Genomic DNA, 9,526 nt, shown 5'->3' on the forward strand with positions numbered 1-9,526 from the left:
ACACACACACACACACACACACACACACACACACACACACGGGCTCTCAGCAAGCCAGCATAGAAAAGTGTCTGCTTTAGGTGTTCCTCTGGGAGCATGTGGCCGCAACAAATCAGGGTCAGAAGTATTTCCTCCCAGTGAAGCAGTCATAACAAAAGCGAAATCAACACAGCTCAGCTTACTCTAGAAACAGCAAACAGAAAACCCACTGGACCTATGGAAAGATTCTACAGGTCAGCTGTAAGAAACCTCATGGAATTTTGAGAGTAAATACCTCTTTCTGAAGGCAAAAGACCACTGTTCTATTTTCAACATATAGGTCATTCCCTCCTAATACTTAAGATGCAGACAATAAATATTTGTTGAATTGAATGGGATTTCTGATACAGATTTGCAGCAAGAGAGGAAAAGAGAGAGGATTGAAGGGAGGGATAGGGATGGAGGGACAGACAGAATTTTAGGTAATATTTTTCATTCACTTTCCTAGACAGTCAGGTCAAGACAGTCATTTTTGTCACTGGATCCCCAGCCTCTAGGAAGGTATCTAAAACATGATGAGGTACTAAACAAATTCTTCTTGAATAGATGCCTAAATATGAATGAGCAGATTTCATGAAGCTAGCGCTCACTCACCCGAAGGAAAGGACACTTGTAGATCAGGAGTGATTTCGTGAATGTGAAAAATTTAAGAAATGAAAAAGTATTGTGGAGGCAGGTAGAGCTCACTGGATGCCGTGGGGTCCTTGGTTGTATTCTACTGGCAGTTCACCATCCACCCAAGCACTGCAGATGATTTACTTAGTGTAAGAGAATATGCTATGTATTATATATAATTTTTGGAAATTATTAAGGTATTCTCTATAGCTGTGTATATGATCTTTCTCTGTCTCTCTAACTATTTCTTGGATATGTGGACAGTATGCTTAAAATTCTTATTTGAATTCTTTGTTTTTATAAGATTTCATTTATTTGTTAGAAAGAGCCACAAATTGGGGGGAAGGAGCAGCAGGAGAAGAAGAAGCAGACTCCCTTCTGGGCAGGGAGCCCAATGTGGGGCTCAATCCCAGAGCCTTGGAATCATGACCTGAGCCAAAGGCAGACGCTTCACCAACTGAGCCATCCAGGTGCCCCAATCTTGCTTGAATTCTAATGAAGTTTCAATAAAACCAAACTTGTTACAGTGGCCGAGGAAGTTCTATATGTACTATCTATCTCCTGCCTACCCCACAGGTTGTAGTCTCTTGAATGCAGACTCTGAACAAAGTTTACTGTACACTTTCTTTATTATGCGACCTCCTTGGGATTATCACCTGTAGGAAGCAGAAAAAAGCAGGCTCAAGCAGAGTACTCTGATACAAGTCTGACAGCTTAGCTAGTCCCACGGGGTGCTTGGGAGACTCTAACCATTCATCAGAGTTATCTGGCATTGAGGCAAAGTAGTTGGGCCTTACATCCATATCTTGGTCTGTCTTAGGAAGTGGGGCCCCTTGAGAAGGGGGTGCATTGGGCAAGGCAGCTGTGTAGCTGAGGTGATCCTGAAGAGTCTCAGAACTAAAGGCCATCTTCCCCTGATTCTTTGTTTTCCCCTCATGCTGGATGGGGTTGTGTTACTCTCTGTGGTCTCACCCTTAAGAGTTTTATCATAGATCTTACAACAAACTTTAAGTGTCTTTCTGTTTTACTTCATTTTATTTTATTATTTTCTGCCTCCCCAGTTTGAATATAAGCATAATGAGGGTACCAACCTTGTCAGTTTTAGTCACTGATTTTTTCCGCATTCCTCAGAGTAGGCACTCAATATATTTTTATTGAATGAATAAATCTTTGGTTGACTTTGTTTATTGCATTCATATCTTTAAGTCTTTGCTTACATTTTGTATACTTGATAGATCAAATTTTATAAGGAGTATTAAAAGAGACCACAACCATAACAGATATGTCAAATTTTCCTTTTATTTCTAGGAGAATGTTTCTTGTATACTTCACAGTTGTGTCCTTTGTCACGTGAAAGCCTATCACTGTTATACATAATTTGCATATCATCTTTTTATATCAAAATATCTTTTTTGTCATATTTGATGCATTTGGTTTTTAATTTCACTTTCTGATATTGAATTTGTTATAACTATGCTCCTGATATATCTTTGTAAGTTATCTACTCACTATCTGAAAGTTCATAAGATTTTCTTTCAACTTAGAACTTGAAGAGTAATTTCAACTGAAAAGCTTAATTTTTCTTCAGTTCAGGGACATTTCTCTTTATTACTTTAATATCTCATATTTGACAGATATCCACTGATACAGATATAATAATAATGGACATGCATACAGACTTGAAGGCAAACATTGTGATCCAAACATTCCACAATTATTTAGATGTCTCTGCAAATGAGAAAGACAAATTTCCAAACATGCGGTGGTTCAGGAAAAAAAAAAATCGCTTTGTGTCTTTCTGGCATCATTACTCAAAGGTTTGTTCCACCTCGCCAAAATAGGATTTAAGTGAAGAATTCAAGAATGGGAGAAGTGAGGCATTAAAAGAATGATGGTGCTGGTTTTCCTCGAACCACTAACAAAATAAAGGTGTTTATCACATTTTTGATGGAGAAGGCTTATGCAAGCCTAAAAACAAAACAAAAATCCTCAGGGGAAAAGACTGACTGACATATTTGAATAATAACAGTAAAAGTGTAAACTTTCATGTTAAAAAATAGTAACATCCTTATATAAAACTAGGATTTATTTGGAGTAGTCAGCTCAGGATAGGGTTGAAATGAAAAGTAAAAGAAACCTATTGAAAGGACAAAATAGTTAATGAAATTAAAAAATAAAAAAGTAGTAAAGATAATAACTATTACAATTATTTAAAAAAGACCCTTAAAATGTTCACGCACCATTCTAAGGACTTTTCATTATTTACCTATCAGTCCTCTCTATCCATTTAATTGAAACTCCAGAAAAGGGAAGCAGAGACAATTTTGAAGAAAATAAGACAAGAATTTTTCTATCACTGGGAGATATATTTTCTATCAAGTAGTCAAAACAATAAAAGAAATAAGATTCAAACCAAAGCACAGCCTTATTTTACCATATTTGCACCAGATTTTTTTGAAAGAAATAAAATGTGATAGACTTGAAACTCCTGAATATTCTTCTCCAAATTCATTCTCTCCCTCCTTCCTCCCTCCTTGGAGTAAACCACCATTCAGAATTCCTATGACAGAATCCTAGGAATGACTGATATTTATCCCCAAACAATTGATTTGCTTGTATTCAATCTGTATGTAAATGATTTCTATAATTTTCTACAACTTCTGTTTTTCATGTAATACTGTGTTCTTGAGTTTTACCCGTGTCAAAAAAATTAATACTTGCTTTTGAATTTTAGATACTTGAGCTGAGAGTGGGTTGTTCTTAAAAGGTTTCTGTTGGCTTCCTTCTGGTGCCTCAGCAGTATCATCAGCCTGGAATCATTTTATTCTTTCTTTTTCTATTTTTGGATTGGGTGTTCTCTATTCATTTAAATAGTGAAAAATTGAACTATGAACTTTATTGTGAGTAGGCTTATGATTTTAATTTTATGGGAAAATGTCTAGCCCCTCACCCACCTGCATTCTCAGACAAGCCGAGACAGACAAGCTTCTTTGCCATTTCCTTGTGACAGAGGAAAGACTTCTTTTCTTTAATGTTTTTTTATTATATTATGTTAGTCACCATACAGTACATACCTGGTTTCTGATGTAAAGTTCGATGATTCATTAGTTGCGTGTAACACCCAGTGCACCATGCAATACCTGCCCTTCTTACTACCCATCACCAGTCTATCACATTCCCCCAGCCCCCTCCCCTCTGAAGCCCTCAGTTTGTTTCTCAGAGTCCATAGTCTCTCATGTTTCATTCCCCCTTCTGATTACACCCCCTTTCATTATCCCTTTCTTCCCCTACCGATCTTCCTAGTTCTTATGTTCCATAGATGAGAGAAATCATATGATAATTGTCTTTCTCTGCTTGACTTATTTCACTTAGCATTATCTCCTCCAGTGCCGTCCATGTTGCAGCAAATGTTGAGAACTCGTTCTTTCTGATAGCTGAGTAATATTCCATTGTATATATGGACCACATCTTCTTAATCCAGTCATCTGTTGAAGGGCATCTCGGCTCCTTCCACGATTTAGCTATTGTGGACAATGCTGCTATGAACATTGGGGTGCATATGGCCCTTCTCTTCACTACGTCTGTATCTTTGGGGTAAACACCCAGTAGTGCAATGGCTGGATCATAGGGTAGCTCAATTTTTAACTTTTTAAGGGACCTCCACACTGTTTTCCAGAGTGGCTGTACCAACTTGCATTCCCACCAACAATGTAGGAGGGATCCCCTTTCTCCACATCCTCTCCAACAATTGTTGTTTCTTGCCTTGTCTATTTTTGCCATTCTAACTGGCGTAAGGTGGTATCTCAGTGTGGTTTTGATTTGAATTTCCTTGATGGCTAATGATTTTGAACATTTTTTCATGTGTCTGTTAGCCATTTGTATGTCTTCATTGGAAAAGTGTCTGTTCATATCTTCTGCCCATTTTTTGATTTGTTTATTTGTTTCTCGTGTATTGAGTTTGAGAAGTTCTTTGTAGATCTTGGATACCAGTCCTTTATCTGTAGTGTCATTTGCAAATATATTCTCCCATTCCGTGGGCTGCCTCTTAGTTTTTCTGACTGTTTCCTTGGCTGTGCAGAAACTTTTAATCTTGATGAAGTCCCATAAATTCATTTTATCTTTTGTTTCTCTTGCCTTTGGGGATGTGTCATGAAAAAGGTTGCTTTGGCCGATGTCGTAGAGGTTGCTGCCTATGTTCTCCTCTAGAATTTTGATGGATTCCTGTCTCACATCGAGGTCTTTCATCCATTTGGAGTTTATTTTTGTGTATGGTGTGAGAGAGTGGTCAAGTTTCATTCTTTTGCATGTAGCTGTCCAATTTTCCCAGCACCATTTATTGAAGAGACTGTCTTTTTCCCACCGGATGTTTTTTCCTGCTTTATCAAATATTAGTTGCCCAAAGAGCCGAGGGTCCATTTCTGGGCTCTCTATTCTGTTCCATTGGTCTATGTGTCTGTTTTTGTGCCAGTACCATGCTGTCTTTGTGATCACAGCTTTGTAGTACAGCTCGAAATCCGGCATTGTGATGCCCCCAGCTTTGTTTTTCCTTTTCAACAGTTCCTTGGAGATTCGGGGCCTTTTCTGTTTCCATACAAATTTAAGGACTATTTGTTCCAGTTCTTTGAAAAATGTCCTCGGTATTTTGATCGGGATAGCATTGAAAGTGTAGATTGCTCTGGGTAGCATGGACATTTTAACTATGTTAATTCTTCCAATCCATGAGCATGGAATATCTTTCCATCTTTTTATGTCTTCCTCAATGTCTTTCAAGAGTGATTTATAGTTTCTAGAATATAGGTCCTTTACGTCTCTGGTTAAGTTAATTCCAAGGTAACGTATGGTTTTTGGTGCTATTGTAAATGGGATGGATTCCCTAATTTCTCTTTCTTCGGTCTCGTTATTCGTGTATAGAAATGCAACTGATTTCTGAGCATTGATTTTGTATCCCGCCACGTTACTGAATTGCTCTATAACTTCTAATAGTTTGGGAGTGGCTTCTTTTGGGTTTTCCATATAGAGTATCATGTCATCTGCAAAGAGAGACATTTTGACTTCTTCTTTGCCAATTTGAATACCTTTGATCCCTTTTTGTCGTCTGATTGCTGTTGCAAGGACTTCTAGTACTATGTTGAATAATAGTGGCGAGAGTGGGCATCCTTGTCGAGTTCCTGATCTTAAGGGAAAGGCTTCCAGCTTTTCCCCATTGAGAATAATATTTGCAGTAGGCTTTTCATAGATGGCTTTTATGAGATTGAGAAATGTACCTTCTATTCCTACACTCTGAAGGGTTTTAATCAGGAAAGGATGCTGTATTTTGTCAAATGCTTTTTCGGCATCGATTGAGAGGATCATATGGTTCCTGAGTCTTTTCTTGTTGATATGATGTATCACGCTGATTGATTTGCGAATATTGAACCACGCTTGCATCCCAGGTATGAATCCCACTTGATCGTGATGGATAATCCTTTTAATGTACTGTTGGATTCTATTAGCAAGTATCTTGTTGAGGATTTTGGCGTCCATATTCATTAGGGAAATCGGTCTGTAATTCTCCTTTTTGAGGGGGTCTTTGCCTGGTTTGGGGATCAAGGTAATATTGGCCTCATAGAATGAGTTTGGTAGCTTTCCTTCTGTTTCTATTTTTTGAAATAGCTTTAGGAGAATAGGTATTATTTCTTCTTTGAATGTTTGGTAGAATTCCCCAGGAAAACCGTCCGGGCCTGGAGTTTTGTTATTTGGAAGGTTGTTTATCACTGACTCAATTTCTTCATAATTAATTGGCCTGTTTAAGGAATCAATTTCTTCCGGTTTCAATCTTGGTAGTTTATAGGTTTCCAGGAAGGATTCCATCTCTTCCAGATTGCTTAGTTTATTGGCATATAGCTGTTGATAAAAATTTCTAATAATCCTTCCAATTTCAATGGTGTTCGTCGTGACCTCTCCTTTTTCATTCATAATTTTAATAATCTGGGTCCTTTCTCTTTTCTTTTGGATAAGTCTTGCCAGTGGTCTGTCAATTTTATTGATTCTCTCAAAGAACCAGCTTCTAGTCCTGTTGATCTGCTCTACTGTACTTCTGGTTTCTGCTTGATTGATTTCAGCTCTAATTTTGGTCAACTGCTTCCTCGTGCGTGGATTAGGCCTGTCCCTCTGTTGCTGTTCCAGCTTCTTGAGGTGAGAATATAAAAACTGCATTTTAGATTTTTCTATTCTTTTGAGTGAGGCTTGGATGGCTATGTATTTCCCCCTTAGGACTGCCTTTGCAGTATCCCATAGGTTTTGGACTGTTGTATTTTCATTCTCATTGGTCTCCATAAATTGTTTAATTTGATTTTTGATTTCCTGGTTTATCGAGTCATTCCTGAGCAGGATGGTTCTTAGTCTCCAAGTGTTTGAGTTTCTTCCAAATTTTTCCTTGTGGTTGAGTTCCAATTTCAGAGCGTTGTGGTCTGAGAATATGCAGGGGATAATTTCAATCTTTTGGTATCGGTTGAGACCTGTTTTGTGTCCCAGAACATGGTCTATTCTTGAGAATGTTCCATGGGCATTAGAATAGAATGAGTATTCTTTGGTTCTGGGGTGTAGTGTTCTATATATATCTATGAGGTCCAACTCGTCGAGTATGGCATTCAAAGCCTTTGATTCTTTGCTTAGTTTTTGCCAGGGTGTTCTGTCTATTTCTGAGAGTGGAGTGTTGAGGTCCCCTACTATTAATGTATTTTTATTTATATGTCTCTTTATTCTGGTTAAGAGTTGGCTTGTGTATCTTGCTGCTCCCCTGTTGGGGGCATATATATTTATAATTGTCATATCCACTTGTTGAATACTTCCCTTAAGAATAATATAGTGCCCTTCTGCATCTCTAACTATAGTCTGTAGTTTAAAATCCAATTTATCTGATATGAGAATTGCTACCCCAGCTTTCTTTTGAGGTCCATTTGCGTGAAAGATGGTACTCCATCCCCTTACTCTCAGTCTGAATGCATCTTTGGGTTCGAAATGAGTCTCTTGTAGACAGCAAATGGATGGGTCATTTCTTTTTATCCAATCTGCAACCCTGTGGCGTTTTATGGGATGGTTCAAACCATTTACATTAAGACTGATTACTGAGAGATATGATTTTAATGTTGCCATGTTGCCAGTAAAGTCTTTGTTTGTATTGGCTGTGACTTTCTGTTCTGTATCACTCTTGGGGCCTTTTTACTTTTATAGAACCCCCCGTAATATCTCCTGTAGGGCTGGTTTCGTGGTTACAAAATTGGTTAGTGACTGGCGATTCTGAAATGTCTTTATTTCTCCATCAATTCTGAATGACAGCCTTGCTGGATAAAGGATCCTTGGCTGCATGTTTTTCTCTGAAAGAGCTTTAAATATGCTCCCCCAACCCTTTCTCTCATTCCAGGTCTGTGTAGACAGGTCTGACGTAATTCTGATGCTTTTGCCTTGGTACGTGAGAAATTTCTTTGCCCTGGCCGCTTTCAATACTGTATCCTTGCATCTAATATTTGCGAATTGCACTATGACGTGACGTGGCGTAGGTTTGTCGTGGTTGAGCTTGGGAGGGGTCCTCTCTGCCTCTTGGACACGAATGTTTGTTTCCCTTGCTAGATTAGGGAAGTTTTCAGCTACAATTTGTTCAAATATCTCTTCTAGACCTCTGTTTTTCTCCACCCCCTCGGGGATGCCGATGATTCTAACATTGGATCGTTTCATTGAGTCAGTAATCTCCCGTAACCTACATTCGTGGGCGTGGATTTTTTTAAGACCATCTTCTATTTTCATTTTTTCCTCTATTAACCCATCCTCCAATTCACTAACCCGTTCCTCTGCTTCTGCGACCCTGGCCGTCAGAGCCTCTAGTTTTGCCTGCATTTGGCTCATAGAATTTTTAATTTCTGTCAGATTCGCTCTCATTTCTGTCCTTAGGGATTCTATATTCTCAGTAACCTTTTCGTTAATAGTTTTTTCAATTCTACTCATCATTTTGACCATCGTTACTCTGAATTCCATTTCTGATAATTTGGTTACATCCATATCCATTATTTCTGTGGCAGAGGCCACAGAATCACTGTCTTTTCTTTGCTGGGGGGGGCTTCTCCTTCTTGTCATTCTGATGAAGAGAGGTTGCGGGGTTTCCAGAGCCCAAATTATTGACTGGGTCCCAGGCCGTGCCCCTTGTTTTATAGGGATCTTAGGGATGTGGGCTTCTTCTTTAAAGATTTTATTTATTTATTTATGTGGCAGCCAACCAGCGAGAGAGGGAACAGAAGCAGGGGAGTGGGAGAGGAAGAAGCAGGCTCCCAGCGGAGGAGCCCGATGAGGGACTCCTTTCCGGAACGCCGGGATCACGCCCTAAGCCGAAGGCAGGCGCTCAATGACTGCGCCACCCAGGCGCCCGGGTTGTGGGCTTCTTGATTTTTCAGCCTGCCTTCTGTGTTCTGGGGGAGGGGCCTGCCGCGCCAATACTCAGGCAACCCTGTTTGGGTAGAGTCTCCGTGTCCCCTGCGAGGGAGGATGGGGATGGGCACTCTCTGAGCCGGTATTTCCAGGCTTTTGTTCTCTGGCGGCTTTCCCTGGCGGTTTGCTGTGCCTCTTCTGAGAGTCAGAGCAGCAGCGGCCAAATTTCAGCTCCGGAGCTCCGTTTCAGTCTGGTGGCGCGTGTTCCTGGCTCACCGGTCTCAGTCCGCTCTCTCTCGCGGGTGCCGTCCGCGAGCCCGCCCGCTCCCCCCGTACAGGTGGCTACCGCTTCCCGGCGCCCAAACGCGGCGGCTCCCTCCCCCTTCCGTTTATCTTCCGATATCTGTGCGTGGTTTCACGGCTCCCCGCTTCGTACCTCAATACTCAGCGCTGGAGATGTTCATTTGTAGAGATC

The sequence above is a fragment of the Ursus maritimus genome (assembly GCF_017311325.1).
Source record: "Ursus maritimus isolate PB19 chromosome X unlocalized genomic scaffold, ASM1731132v1 scaffold_X1, whole genome shotgun sequence".
In the NCBI taxonomy this organism is placed as follows: domain Eukaryota; kingdom Metazoa; phylum Chordata; class Mammalia; order Carnivora; family Ursidae; genus Ursus; species Ursus maritimus.